Genomic DNA, 15,495 nt, shown 5'->3' with positions numbered 1-15,495 from the left:
TCATCGAAACGTTGCCTAGATACTTCGAATCTTACGCGGGAGAAAACCCGAACAACCAAAGATCCGTATATGTATATGTATGTATGTATGTGTGTGTGTGTATATATATACATTTTACAGCGTATATTGAGCAATGGTTAATTTTATATATATGTTGTGATTGGAAGGATCGGCCTGGCTCGGAACTTTGAATCTAATGACTGTTAGAGCGTGGATTGACGTCAGAACCAGGAAACATAATCTGATTGGCAAGCCAGCTAATTAGCACGTTGCCTTGATGAGTATAAAAGGACACAGCTGAGCTTGCGCCTCTCGCCAGGAACAAAATGATTAATGATTACTTGGGATGAAGACGTTTCAGTTTGAGAGCCTTCGGTTTCTTTGAGTTTAAAAAAGAGCTCTGTCTGTTTGACTTTTGAAGAGGAGCCCTAACAGTTCCTGTCAGCAGTTATAGTTTGATTTGATTGTGAAATGGCTGCTTTCCGTTTGTTCGTTTGAATTTCCAAGAGGGGACATAACATTATTGTTCCTGGCCCCAAACAAACCATCTTTCAGGTAAGATGAACTTATAAATCATCTTCTGCGTGTGACCAGTGGAGAGGAATACGTTGGCAGCGTCTTTGTGAGACCAGAAAAATTTGTTGCCTGACAGAGTCCGGGAAGTCTGCCAAAAAATTGATTAATTTCCATTTAGCCTGATAAGAGTCCGGGAAGTCTGCCAAAAGACGGGACAACTGTGTTAATTTATTCCTTTGAATTCGCTGTTGTTGTTGGTTTGAATATTTTGAGTTTTGAAACTTCGTCTGCTCATCTGAGCTTATAAGTGAGACATTACATTTTTTGTTTTCAAGCCTAAAAACAAACTATCATCAAACCAAGATGGATACAAAACAATTGCAGAACCTGGTGAGTCAGCAGCAGCAACAGATAAAGCAGCTGTTAGAAAGTAACCAGACTCTTCAAAACCAGGTTACCCAGTTGCTGAGTCATATTACAAGCTTGCAGACTGCTGCTGCTCCTTCAGCCCCTCCCTTGAGGAAAAGCCCGGTATCCATGCCGGAGAAGTTTTCAAGACAAATGGACATGTTTCCGGCATTTCTGGGGCAGTGTCAATTATTTATGTCCTTGAAGCCTGAAGACTTTCCAAATGACCGGGCCAGGACGGGATTCATTCTCAGCCTTTTATCTGGGCAGGCTGCTAAATGGGCTACTCCCTTGTTAATTCAAGATAGCCCATTACTAGATAACTTTCAAGGTTTTCTGCAACAAATAAGGGTTATGTTTGAAAACCCAATTAAAAGTCAAACTGTGACCAGACGTTTATGGGATATTAGTCAGGGGAAACGTTCCCTTCAGGAATATGTTGCAGAATTTCGGTTGCTGTGTTTGGACTCTAATTGGAACGAACCGGCTCATATGGCTGCATTCCAGGAAGGTTTGTCTGATGCCATCAAAGATGAGCTGGTCCATGCAGAGCGGGCTTTAACCCTGGATGCATTAGTAATTCAGTGCCTACGTATTGAAGCCCGTTTACAACAGCGCGGAAGCAGACGGCCCGTTGTGGAACCACCTTCTCTCTTTTGTTCACAAGCTACAGTTAAGATGGAGGAGCCGATGGAGTTGGGAGCACTCCGCCCTCGCTAACGGCGCGAGAACGTTCGAGAAGGTTTCAGGAAGGCTTGTGTCTTTATTGCGGGGGTATGGGACATTTTGTTAATTCCTGCAAACGGAGAGGGACCCGCAGACCCGTACCCGAAACCACTCTCGGCTCGTCAGGGAAACAGGGTAGGCCCAACCCCAGGGAAACCCTAGGTCGGGCACATCTTCCGTCCCCACCTCAAGTTGCCGAAGCAGATCCTGGCCCTCCTTGGCATTTACTTTTGGACACTTGAATCTTTCTACAGTCTCAGAAGGAGGGAATTTCCGCTGTTGCGTTGGTGGACTCGGGGGCTACAACCAGCTTTATGGACCAAGCTTTTGCTACGCACTATGAGATCCCATTGGTGGCTGTGGATCCACCCATTGAGGTGGAAACTGTGGATGGGCGTGAGCTCAAGTCTGGGCCCATTCGTTTCGCCACCCAGCCGGTGCGTATGATCATTGGGGATCATGAGGAGGCGATAAGTTTTTATATCACCTCGAACCTCCATCTTCCTTTGGTGCTCGGAATATCCTGGTTGCGGTTGCACAATCCATTGGTGGCTTGGTCACAGAACGGTATTTCCTTTCCAAGTCTCCAATGTGTAGACCACCTGAGACAATTGGAACGAGAGACGCCTCCATTGGCTGTGGGAGACAGAGTGGGGTTGTCAACGAAACATCGTCAAGTTAAGCATCAGACTCGGGAAGGGCCCTGAGGTGGGGGATAGTGTTGTGATTGGAAGGATCGGCCTGGCTCGGAACTTTGAATCTAATGACTGTTAGAGCGTGGATTGACGTCAGAACCAGGAAACGTAATCTGATTGGCAAGCCAGCTAATTAGCACGTTGCCTTATTTCGGCAGAATCTCATCTGCCATCATCAGGCTTCTGTATAGTGTTTGTCCATATATATGTTCATATATATGTTCGTCCATATATATGTTCGTCCATATATATGTATGTATATGTATATGTATGTATATGTATGTATATATATATTTGTCTGTTTTAAATGTATGTCAAATAAATGTTTTTTTCTAGAATAATTTTTTTTTTAAAAGTCATAAAGATTTAGGGGGTAGAGAGGCTTTGATCTCCACTGAGAGACACTCCCAAGAAAACTTGATTCTGTAATTCTATAAAAAAGGTCATTAAATTTGGAACTCAGCATATAGTTAATCTTTGTAAGCTAAGTTGTATCACATTTCATTATTTCACTTGACTCAGTTGCAAAGGCCAGTTGCTAGAAATCAAAAACCACTTGATAGTATTTAATCAGTAAAAACATCTTGTAGACGCCTTGGATAGAGACAGAACAAGCGTTTCCAATCTGGAGATGGAGGTCAAAGGGACAAGATCTGAGCCTAGAAAGCGTGACAATACAGTAGGCTGGCTCTATCTACTGTGGTTGAGTTTAAGGAGTTAAACCATCAAGTACTATATTGCTAGAAAGGATGGGAGAGGAGGAGAAGCACAAAGGAACTCCTCTTTTGGATCGCAGAGTTGATGTGCAGAGTGGCTTTTGTGCCCTTCCACGGATCGAAGCAGCCGCTGGAAGGTGAGTTGAGGGCATCAGGTGGGAGAAGAATCCGGAAACAAATCTGACTCCTTGGTTTCCTCCACGGCTTGGAAGCAGAGAAGCAACTAGGCTGAAGCGTGTCAGCTTCTGCTGCTGCAGGTTCCTTTCCTTCCCGAAATTGACGCCCCCTGCAGCTGTTCACTGTGCAAGTGGTGGCTGCAATCTTCTTCTGGGAGAAGATATAAAAGCCTCTTTCAATGAAGTTTGATTCTTTGGGAATGGCTTCCTCCAGAGATTGTGGTGCTCCGTCATTGGAATGAGCTGAAAGTTCTGTCCCGATGCCCTGCTCATTTCTTTCTGAAAGCCACCGGTGGAAGAGCACCTACAACTCCTAAAGGCAAGCTGTTCTACTGGCTAACTGTTCTCCACCATTAGGAAGTTTCTCCTAACAGGAAGTTCTGGGATCTAGGTTGCTTCTCTCCTTGATTAGTTCCGTCCAAGAGTGGCACATATTTTTTATTAATTTTTTATTTTTAATCTAACAATTCCAACTGAACAGTGTATCGTTTGGGTACAAATATCTTTGTTGAACAGTAATCAAAATTTGCAACATCATTCATTACATTAGTATTAATTCTACAATGCTAAAATAATAACATTCGTGTGCTCCGGTTAGTCTTAGTTGCTGGGGATTTGAGCTGGTGAGTTGTGATCTTGCTGTTTGGCTTCTAGTTCGTGGTCCTGCTGCATCTTCATAGTGGGTGTCGGTTTGCTTCATGTATGGCTCGGAGGGTTTGAAGTGGGTAGTGATGCAGCTGTAGTGCAGCTTCTGGTCCATGGTCGTGTCTCATCTTCTGAGTGGGTGAGAGTCTGTTTTCTACATGGAAGTGTGGTGGTGGCATCTTGTGTGGCTCTCATGGGTGTGGGTCTGGTGTCCTTCTTCATGTTAGGTACTGTCCTGTTCATGAGGGCGGGTTTCCAAATGGCTGGAAGGCGGGAGGTGTCATCTCGTTTGTTCATGCTGTGTGGGCGTTTTTCTATCTCTATGGCTTCTCTGATTATTCTGCTGTTGAAGTGTTCGGTTTTGGCGATAGTTCTGGTATTTTTAAAATCAATTTCATGTCCTGTGGCTTTGAGGTGTTGGACCAGGGAAGAGGTCATTTCTTCTTTTTGATTGAGTTCTTATGTTCTTCAATGCGTGCATTTATTCTTCTGTTAGTTTGTCCAATGTATGTGGTAGGGCAGGCAGTGCAGGGGATTTCGTATACTCCTTGGTTTTCTAATTCGATTTTGTCTTTGGGGTTTCTTAGGATGGTGGATATTTTTCTGTTTGTGCAGAATGCTGTTTTGATGTTGTGTTTTTGGAGGATCTTGCTAATTTTGTCTGTAGTGCCTTTTATATATGGGAGGAGGGCTTTGCCGTTTTCTTGTTCTCTGTCTTGGATTTTGGTTGGGGTTTCTTTTTGGATTAGGTGGGTAATCTTCTTTCTTTGGAATCCATTGGCTGTAAGTACGTTGGTGAGAGTGTGTAGTTCGGTTTTTTGGTGTTGTTCATCGGCTAAGCATTTTGTTCTGGAGATGAGTGTCTTGGCTACAGAATTGATCTGTGCTGGGTGGTGGTGTGAGAGTGCATGTAGATAGCGGTTAGTATGTGTTTTCTTCTGGTAGATGGTGTGTCCTAGGGAGCCATTGGATCTTTTGTATACCAAGACATCTAGGAAGGGAAGTTGGTTGTTGGCTTCTGTTTCCATGGTGAATTGTATTTTGGGGTGTAGGCTGTTGAGGTGTGTGAGGAAGTTGTTCAGTTTTTCTTTCCCATGTGGCCAGATTATGAAGGTGTCATCTACGTATCTGAGCCAGAGTTTGGGTTTGTGGTCGTATTTTTCTAGAGCTTGTGTTTCAAAGTGTTCCATGTAGAGGTTAGCGATGACAGGTGAGAGGGGTGATCCCATGGGTGCTCCTTCTATTTGTTTGTATTTTTGTCCATTGTAGGTGAAGTATGTATTGGATAGGCAGTGGTTGGTTAGATCTAGGATGTGCTTGGGGGGGTTGTATTTGTTTTGGATGGCTGTCAAGGCTTCTTTTATTGGCACTTGGGTGAAGAGGGATATGACATCGAAGCTTACTAGTAGGTCGCTAGGTTGTAAGTTTTGTTTCTTTATGATCTCGATGAACTGGAATTTCCAGCCATTTGGAAACCCGCCCTCATGAACAGACGAGTACCTAACATGAAGAAGGACACCAGACCCACACCCATGAGAGCCACACAAGATGCCACCACCACACTTCCATGTAGAAAACAGACTCACCCACTCAGAAGATGAGACACGACCATGGACCAGAAGCTGCACTACAGCTGCATCACTACCCACTTCAAACCCCTCCGAGCCATACATGAAGCAAACCGACACCCATTATGAAGATGCAGCAGGACCACGAACTAGAAGCCAAACAGCAAGATCACAACTCACCAGCTCAAATCCCCAGCAACTAAGACTAACCGAGCACAACCAAGCCCCCACCTGAACAGAACACGCCTCCAACCAATCAGAACACGGCTAACCCCCAACCAATCAGAACACAACCAAACACCCTACCAATGAGAACACACCCCCACCCAATCAGAACACAGCCAAGCCCCCACCCAATCAAGTCCCACCCCCACTGGCAGTTAAAAGGAGGAAGCAGCTGCAATCTCACATTACTCTGAGAAGCACAGAGCCGGAGACAGAAGCCTGAAGATGATGAATGAGACTTCATCGAACGTTGCCTAGATACTTCGAATCTTACGCGAGAAAACCCGAACAACCAAAGATCCACATATAAATACCGCGAGAACCTCAGAAAACAAATATTGCACCTCTCACGGGAGGAAACCCACCATCTGACCAGGACTTATGAAAACTTGAAGTCCAAAGAGCCTCCATTTTATGTGACCTTGCATTCCTATGCAACTGCCGAGATCAAAATTTAATTCCCACAAGCTTCCAATTGAAATTCCACACCAACACAGCAGCCACCAAACGCATCCTTAAAAGAACAGAACTGGCCCTAATTAGAAATGAACTTCACACAAAAAAGGTTTCTCCTAGACCAAATCAACAAAGATCTCCTCACACTCCACCTCAGACTCAGCAACAAGATTCACCCTCTACTTTGGGACAAATCCAAACAACTCGCTGTCTGGAGAGCCGAAACACAGACCACCCTCAAGACAGACACACACACCAACAAACTCAGGAAACTACAACAATGCCAGAAACCAACTCCCCCTCCCCCACAGCCACACATGAAACAAACATTGCACAACATCTCAGACAAGATCCTCACTGAAGCTGAAACCAAGGTCCTTTCAAAAGGCTTCAACTTTGCTGTCGCTCCCAAACACATCCCCACAGAAACCATCATATGTGGAGTTGAAACCAGCCTGACCAAAACCAACCCTGATGATGCTAACAAAATTAGACTGAAATCACCAACATCCTCTGCACTAGCAAACCACCCAAAAGCAACTTATCCAAAGAAGAACAAACTGCACTACTTAACCTGAAAGAAGACACCAGCATAATAATCCTACCAGCAGACAAGGGCAATGCGACAGTGGTTATGAACACATCTGACTACCAAACCAAGCTAACCAACCTACTCCAAGACCCCACATACAAACCCCTAAAGACAGACCCCACCACCTACCTAGAAAAAACTACCAAATCCAAAATAAAAGCCTCCCCCATAAGTGAAGAAATCCAGCAAGGAATCATACCCAGAGAAAAATCATCCAGATGCCCCAAGCTTTATGGTCTCCCAAAATACACAAAGAAGGAACCCCACTCAGACCAATAGTCAGCTCCATAGGCTCACCTCTACAAAACCTAGCCAAATTTCTCGCCAAACAACTACAACCTTATGCAGAATCCATCAACTCACATGTAAGAAACTCATTCCAGTTCATCGAGATCATAAAGAAACAAAACTTACAACCTAGCGACCTACTAGTAAGCTTCGATGTCATATCCCTCTTCACCCGTGCCAATAAAAGAAGCCTTGACAGCCATCCAAAACAAATACAACCCCCAAGCACATCCTAGATCTAACCAACCACTGCCTATCCAATACATACTTCACCTACAACGGACAAAAATACAAACAAATAGAAGGAGCACCCATGGGATCACCCCTCTCACCTGTCATCGCTAACCTCTACATGGAACACTTTGAAACACAAGCTCTAGAAAAATACGACCACAAACCCAAACTCTGGCTCAGATACGTAGATGACACCTTCATAATCTGGCCACATGGGAAAGAAAAACTGAACAACTTCCTCACACACCTCAACAGCCTACACCCCAAAATACAATTCACCATGGAAACAGAAGCCAACAACCAACTTCCCTTCCTAGATGTCTTGGTATACAAAAGATCCAATGGCTCCCTAGGACACACCATCTACCAGAAGAAAACACATACTAACCGCTATCTACATGCACTCTCACACCACCACCCAGCACAGATCAATTCTGTAGCCAAGACACTCATCTCCAGAACAAAATGCTTAGCCGATGAACAACACCAAAAAACCGAACTACACACTCTCACCAACGTACTTACAGCCAATGGATTCCAAAGAAAGAAGATTACCCACCTAATCCAAAAAGAAACCCCAACCAAAATCCAAGACAGAGAACAAGAAAACGGCAAAGCCCTCCTCCCATATATAAAAGGCACTACAGACAAAATTAGCAAGATCCTCCAAAAACACAACATCAAAACAGCATTCTGCACAAACAGAAAAATATCCACCATCCTAAGAAACCCCAAAGACAAAATCGAATTAGAAAACCAAGGAGTATCACGAAATCCCCTGCACTGCCTGCCCTACCACATACATTGGACAAACTAACAGAAGAATAAATGCACGCATTGAAGAACATAAGAACTCAATCAAAAAGAAGAAATGACCTCTTCCCTGGTCCAACACCTCAAAGCCACAGGACATGAAATTGATTTTAAAATACCAGAACTATCGCCAAAACCGAACACTTCAACAGCAGAATAATCAGAGAAGCCATAGAGATAGAAAAACGCCCACACAGCATGAACAAACGAGATGACACCTCCCGCCTTCCAGCCATTTGGAAACCACGCCCTCATGAACAGACGAGTACCTAACATGAAGAAGGACACCAGACCCACACCCATGAGAGCCACACAAGATGCCACCACCACACTTCCATGTAGAAAACAGACTCTCACCCACTCAGAAGATGAGACACGACCATGGACCAGAAGCTGCACTACAGCTGCATCACTACCCACTTCAAACCCCTCCGAGCCATACATGAAGCAAACCGACACCCACTATGAAGATGCAGCAGGACCCACGAACTAGAAGCCAAACAGCAAGATCACAACTCACCAGCTCAAATCCCCAGCAACTAAGACTAACCGAGCACAACCAAGCCCCCACCTGAACAGAACACGCCTCAACCAATCAGAACACGGCTAACCCCCAACCAATCAGAACACAACCAAACACCCTACCAATGAGAACACCCCCACCCAATCAGAACACAGCCAAGCCCCCACCCAATCAAGTCCCACCCCACTGGCAGTTAAAAGGAGGAAGCAGCTGCAATCTCACATTACTCTGAGAAGCACAGAGCCGGAGACAGAAGCCTGAAGATGATGAATGAGACTTCATCGAAAGCGTTGCCTAGATACTTCAATCTTACGCGAGAAAACCCGAACAACCAAAGATCCATATATATATATGTTGTGATTGGAAGGATCGGCCTGGCTCGGAACTTTGAATCTAATGACTGTTAGAGCGTGGATTGACGTCAGAACCAGGAAACGTAATCTGATTGGCAAGCCAGCTAATTAGCACGTTGCCTTATTTCGGCAGAATCTCATCTGCCATCATCAGGCTTCTGTATAGTGTTTGTCCATATATATGTTCATATATATGTTCGTCCATATATATGTTCGTCCATATATATGTATGTATATGTATATGTATGTATATGTATGTATATATATATTTGTCTGTTTTAAATGTATGTCAAATAAATGTTTTTTTCTAGAATAAATTTTTTTAAAAAAGTCATAAAGATTTAGGGGGTAGAGAGGCTTTGATCTCCACTGAGAGACACTCCCAAGAAAACTTGATTCTGTAATTCTATAAAAAAGGTCATTAAATTTGGAACTCAGCATATAGTTAATCTTTGTAAGCTAAGTTGTATCACATTTCATTATTTCACTTGACTCAGTTGCAAAGGCCAGTTGCTAGAAGTCAAAAACCACTTGATAGTATTTAATCAGTAAAAACATCTTGTAGATGCCTTGGACAGAGACAGAACAAGCGTTTCCAATCCGGAGATGGAGGTCAAAGGGACAAGATCTGAGCCTAGAAAGCTTGACAATACAGTAGGCTGGCTCTATCTACTGTGGTTGAGTTTAAGGAGTTAAACCATCAAGTACTATATTGCTAGAAAGGATGGGAGAGGAGGAGAGGCACAAAGGAACTTCCTCTTTTGGATCGCAGAGTTGATGTGCAGAGTGGCTTTTGTGCCCTTCCACGGATTGAAGCAGCCGCTGGAAGGTGAGTTGAGGGCATCAGGTGGGAGAAGAATCCGGAAACAAATCTGACTCCTTGGTTTCCTCCACGGCTTGGAAGCAGAGAAGCAACTAGGCTGAAGCGTGTCAGCTTCTGCTGCTGCAGGTTCCTTTCCTTCCCGAAATTGACGCCCCCTGCAGCTGTTCACTGTGCAAGTGGTGGCTGCAATCTTCTTCTGGGGAGAAGATATAAAAGCCTCTTTCAATGAAGTTTGATTCTTTGGGAATGGCTTCCCTCCAGAGATTGTGGGTGCTCCGTCATTGGAATGAGCTGAAAGTTCTGCCCGATGCCCTGCTCATTTCTTTCTGAAAGCCACCGGTGGAAGAGCACCTACAACTCCTAAAGGCAAGCTGTTCCACTGGCTAACTGTTCTCCACCATTAGGAAGTTTCTCCTAACAGGAAGTTCTGGGATCTAGGTTGCTTCTCTCCTTGATTAGTTCCGTCCAAGAGTGGCACATATTTTTTATTAATTTTTTATTTTTAATCTAACAATTCCAACTGAACAGTGTATCATTTGGGTACAAATATCTTTGTTGAACAGTAATCAAAATTTGCAACATCATTCACTACATTAGTATTCTACAATGCTAAAATAATAACATTAATACTAATCATAAATAGCAATAGCACTTAGACTTAATACCGCTTTTTAGTGCTGTACAGCCCTCTCTAAGCGGTTTAGAGTCAGCATATTGACCCCAACAATCTGGCTCCTCAGGCTGAGTCAAGCTTGAGCCTGGTGAGATTCGATCTGCCAAATTGCAGGCAGCCAGCAGTCAGCAGAAGTAGCCTGCAATTACTGCACTCTAACCACTCTGCCACTGAGGCTCTTAATAATATTTACTTCTCTCTTTTAACATATCTTCTTCATTTTGTTTCCTTTTTTCTAACTTCCATTTTTGCTGTTTAACCATTGATAAAATAAGTCCCATATCATATAATATTCAGTTTGCTCTTTCTCCTTAATTGCAAGCATTAGTCTCGTCATTTCTCCACCTTCTAATATTTTCCTAATCACATTCCCATCTGTAGGTGTCTCTTCACTCTTCCGACTTCGTGCAAAAACAATTCTAGCTGCAGTAAATATGTGAGTAATTAAATATGCATTTCCCTTACAATATTTTTCGGGTAGAATCCCCAATAGAAATATTTCTGGCTTTAAATCAATGTGCTGCTTTATCATTTTTTCCAGCCTCATATGTATTTTTGTCCAATTTGTTTTGCTCTTGGGCATGTCCACTACATATAATATGACCCAGGTATCTGATGGCACTTCCAACATTTAGCTGACTTATCTTTAAACATCTTTGCCAACCTCACTGGCGCAAAATGCCATCTATAAAACATCTTATACAAATTTTCTTTATATGCAGTTGACATGGTTAATTTGTAGTTTCTGTCCCACAATTTTTGCCATTTATCTAATTCAATTGTATAACCAATTTTTTTTTGCCCATACTATCATTGCTTCCTTCATTTGTTCCTCTTCCAATTTAATGCCTAGTAGGTAGCTATACATTTTTAAATTAATTTTTCTCCTGCCCCTGTTAGTCTCTTATCTAGTTCTGTTAATTCTTTATAAAAACCATGTTAGGGATATACCCCTAGCAAGATCTGCAGGGCAGTCAGGCAGGCAGGCAAAATATGTGAGATATCGTGTTGTGTAGCTTACACTCAGTAAAAGCAGATACAGTGCCAATTAAATTAGTTTTATTCCAGCAAGAGTTTAAGCATAGTCAAAAACAGTCCATATGTCATACACTTATTTCAGTCCGTCCAGGGATTATCAAGTTGCAAATTCCAATGTCAGAAATGAGAGGTCGGTACACTTACAAAATAACAGTCCGGTAATTTATCTCCTCACAGTAGAGAGAGAGATGCAACAAAGTCAGAAACTCCTCTCTTCCGTTTGCAACTCCAGTAATAGCCAGCAAAGCGTCAGGGAATGTCAGCAATCAATCAGCGTCTCTTGCTGCCTCTTATGGTGTTTTTCACACCACACCCAAATTACATGCTTTGCATTTAAAGTAACACATACTTTAAACTAAGAATCATAGCTTATATACATATTATCTTACCCAAACTAGTTAGGTGACCAATGCTATACCTAACAAACCATATAATTTTACATCTTTCTCATATCTAGAATGTATCTGCACCTGTGAATACCACGTCATATCAATCCCTTGGTCACTCAGTTCTTGTTCAGTTTTGAGTTCCCCCTTCTCATTCAAAATATATCTAACAACATTTTCTATTTTAATAACATTTGTGTGAACCAATGCTTCCATTGTAGAAAGCCAGACTGGTATCTTTAAATAGTGGTGTTCTTTGACTTTCTCCCACACTAAATTTTAAAAAGTCTCAGTGTTTCACTCTCTGTCTCAGCTATCTAGCATAAACAGCTTGCTGGTGCAGATGTTATTCATTTTAGCAGCCAGCCCTAATCTTCTTCAGTTCTCTTTTATTTTTATTTTTTCTATTATTTTTTCCTCTTATTTTCTCCCTTGTGCCCATCAACTTTCACCAGCAGTTGTCACTGTTGCTCTGCTTCTCTCCCTTTTATTTTATATTGTATTATTCAATCCATGTTTTTCAAAACAAAAATAAAATTCTTTAAGTCCAATTTTTGTAATCCCTAAAGTCTTTCAAATTAGTCAATGTTATGTTTAAGGTCCCCAGTCCAGCTTCCTAATTTTAAAGTTCTTTTATTCTTTTAAAAATTTATCTTTTCTTCTTTCCAGTTTAAAAATGTCTCTCTGGCCTGGTCGCCACTTTTCTTGGGAGGTGGAAAGGAAACTAAACCACCTCTTCTTTTTTGAGTCACACTCTCACTTAGGCTAGTGTCTTTTTTTTCAAAAGTTTTGTTTTTTAATTTTATGCATCTTTCCACTTGAGCAACATGTTTCCAGGTTATAACACTTGTACATAGTCATACTTTCATTTCCATTAATCTTATATAATATTAACTTATCTCATTATCCATTTCACTCATCTTTAAATAAGTTTACATTTCATACTTCAATTCATTAATTCAATATCAATATAATTTCATCCATACATAGGTTTTCAAATCTTTATTCCCTATTATTTCCATTTTGAGCTTACCACCTATTTTATTTTACATTACACGTCATTGTTATCCTTAGTTTTCTCTAAGCTGATATATAATAAAGAATCTAAAAAGAGTAAAAATATAGATAAAGCCAATATATTTAGGATCCACATGGTATTTTCCATTCCCCTACTTTAACCATAATAGAATGTTCTCATTGTACAATTCTAATATCCATTAAATAATCAACTGTATATATAGTCAACTGTTTATATCCCCTCCAATAAATCACTAAAATAACTTCTTAATCTCTCATTTTATCTTCACTTTACTTATAATCGTTAATAATCTTATCTTTTTAAAAAATTCATTTCCATTCCCTTGTTTTGATCCCCCGCCAAAAAAGGGGTTCATAACAACACATTTTATATACAGTTAATATTCATATATGTAATTACTCATTCCTAAAATATTTCCCTACCAGTTTTAAATTAAACACCAATATATGCTCCATGTGGCGTCCCCCTTATAAAATCCCTAACCCTTATCTCTAAATTTTTCAGCTTTATTGTTTATTTTAATTTTAGCCAACTTTCCCTTTTCTAAATTTCCCTGGTCTTCCTTCTTTCCTTCTAACATTTCACCCATCTTCTCTACCCCACTTTCCTGTTCTTTTTTTTGAAGTTTCTTCTTGTATAATTTTTTCTTCTTTTGTTTGATCCTGGGAGCATTTTCTCTTTTATTTGTTAAGTCTGTCATCAATATCATAGTTTTAATTCCTTTAGTGCCTTTTGGCAAAGTCTCTTGTTCTCCATCTCTGTCTGAATCTCTTTCTTCTTCCTTTGACTCCACCTCACTAGAATTTCTTTGTTCTACAACCATCGCCATTATTTTCTTTTACAGTATTTCGGATAATTCCCTTCTTTCTTTGAATATTCCTTTTACCATTTGTAACTCCAACTTAAAGTCTTTACTTATTTCTTCCATTATTATAATAAATTGTTAATATTCAAAGTCTTTTATTGCAGTCCTTGCCAAAAGTCTCCTTTTATCTTTATTTCTTTTGTTAATCCTTCTGTTTCTTTGTCACAATCAACACCCAACAATCCCAGGAAATTGCATCTGCATATCCTCTTGGTAGAATTTCTCCCCCTCTTTCCCAAATTTCCAGAGTTCTTATTATTTTATTTGTCTTTTATTCCATAACAATTAGAAGTCCAGTAAATTTCCATATAATTTTGTAGGGAAAAAAAGTCTTTGACCATTAGATGGTGCTCTGTATCACTTTCCACTTTTTCAAGTTCTTTTCTTTTCTCTTTTAATTATATTAACCATTAATTCCCAACCATTTCCATAATTAATTTTCTTAGTATTAACCAATTCCAGGCAAGTCCAGAATTTAATCCAATGCCTAATTAATGCAGTTTATATTATTAAAAGTTTAGTCTCTGATTCTGGTGTAGCTTTTTATAAACCAATTTTGTTTACCTTGTATTTTCCTCTTTTTTTTTGGTTTGCTGGTGTGTTACTCTTACACGAGGGCACTTTCCTTCTACTTCTCGGGATTGTTAAGATAAAATCAAGTTCTTTATCTGGTTGCATGTCTCTCACCACTTCACTACTCCAGTGCAAAACTTAAATCCTGGCAGCTTTCCATCTTCAGGGCAGCCATTTTAGGCTAACGTTTCTCCCTGTCTTCCAGGGGAGTAATACCTAGCCAGGGAAGGGAGATGCAGCTTCCCTTGACCCAACTGGCAGTCTCCCCGTCTTCGCCCACCCCTCTGAGGTGGGTCAGGATGACACCGGTCCTGTAGGGACCCTTCCAACAAGGGAAACACTGACCCGAACAGTGCACGATCACAATCTCTGATCATCATCAACGGAAGCGCCACTGGAAGTCCCCTTAGGCTAGTTTCCAGAGGGCCCGTTCCTCAATAGAAATTAGAAATCTCTCACATAGTTCATTCACACTGTTCCTTAACCTTTTCACTTTCTTCTTTGGGCAGCTGTCACGGCTTTGATCAGGAACCACAATAGCCGTCTTTTTCTTCCTGCTGGATTGAGAGCCTTCTCCAGGATGTTGTAGGCTTCCTGAGATTGACACAATGTGTTCCCTTCCTTCATCACCACTCTGAGGTGAGTTAGGTCCATCAGAACCTCCCTGCAGTTCAAATTTCGGCGTGATCCCATGGAGCCCCATGGGGATGTATTATATCGCTGCAGCATCAGCCCCATCCTCCCAATAGTTGAATATTTATAATGGGTGCAGCATCCCACATTGATGATCACCATTTGTGACCTTCCCAGCTAGCTTCTGACAAGCAAAATCAGTGGGTATACTGGCAAGAAATTGCAAGTCACAGTCCCATGTAATTGCTTTTTAACAATCTACAGTAATTTGCTTAACTACAGAGGAACCGATGTAAGTTGGCAATGTCATGTGACATCATGCTTAATGCTGCAATGTGGTGATTGGAACAGGCCCTCCTCCCCTTCTACAAAGGAGACACAACCCATGCCTTCATGCTCAGAATTAGTTATTGCACTGCCCCAAGGGGCCAGCAGGCTTTAGCTGCAGCCAGACACCTTCGTCCAACCCCGTGTGTTTGCCACCTCTCATGCTTGGGCCACTCCCAAGTTATTTTTAGAGTAGGGCTTGGG

At 41.5% G+C, this 15,495-nt stretch overlaps 4 protein-coding genes across 10 annotated transcripts in view; all 4 read left to right on the top strand.

The window, feature by feature from the left end:
• LOC113454221 (uncharacterized) overlaps positions 1-15,495 on the top strand; it is a 221,445-nt gene that overhangs the window by 150,074 nt on the left and 55,876 nt on the right. The gene's annotated exons all lie outside the window — the stretch shown is intronic.
• The window catches only part of LOC148126535 (uncharacterized), a 226,764-nt gene that overhangs the window by 163,942 nt on the left and 47,327 nt on the right, over positions 1-15,495 (top strand). The gene's annotated exons all lie outside the window — the stretch shown is intronic.
• Positions 1-15,495, top strand: part of LOC148126536 (uncharacterized) — a 296,703-nt gene that overhangs the window by 249,147 nt on the left and 32,061 nt on the right. The window lies entirely within an intron of this gene.
• The window catches only part of LOC113452335 (uncharacterized), a 268,593-nt gene that overhangs the window by 249,163 nt on the left and 3,935 nt on the right, over positions 1-15,495 (top strand). The window contains exons 1-3 of one of the 5 annotated variants that reach the window (XM_087928119.1): positions 3,124-3,198; positions 10,812-10,866; positions 14,841-14,970. The exons of 1 other annotated variant lie outside the window; for it this stretch is intronic. The gene's annotated coding sequence lies outside the window, so the exon portion shown is untranslated. Of the gene's footprint in view, positions 1-3,123; positions 3,199-9,672; positions 9,764-10,811; positions 10,867-14,840; positions 14,971-15,495 lie in introns of those variants that run through there. 3 more of the 5 variants (XM_087928120.1, XM_087928121.1, XM_087928122.1) reach the window with 3 other exon arrangements.

The sequence above is a fragment of the Pseudonaja textilis genome, chromosome 2, assembly GCF_049901715.1.
Source record: "Pseudonaja textilis isolate UNSWEBS1 chromosome 2, rPseTex1.2, whole genome shotgun sequence".
Lineage (NCBI taxonomy): Eukaryota > Metazoa > Chordata > Lepidosauria > Squamata > Elapidae > Pseudonaja > Pseudonaja textilis.
This window is presented reverse-complemented; position numbering and strand designations above follow the sequence as displayed.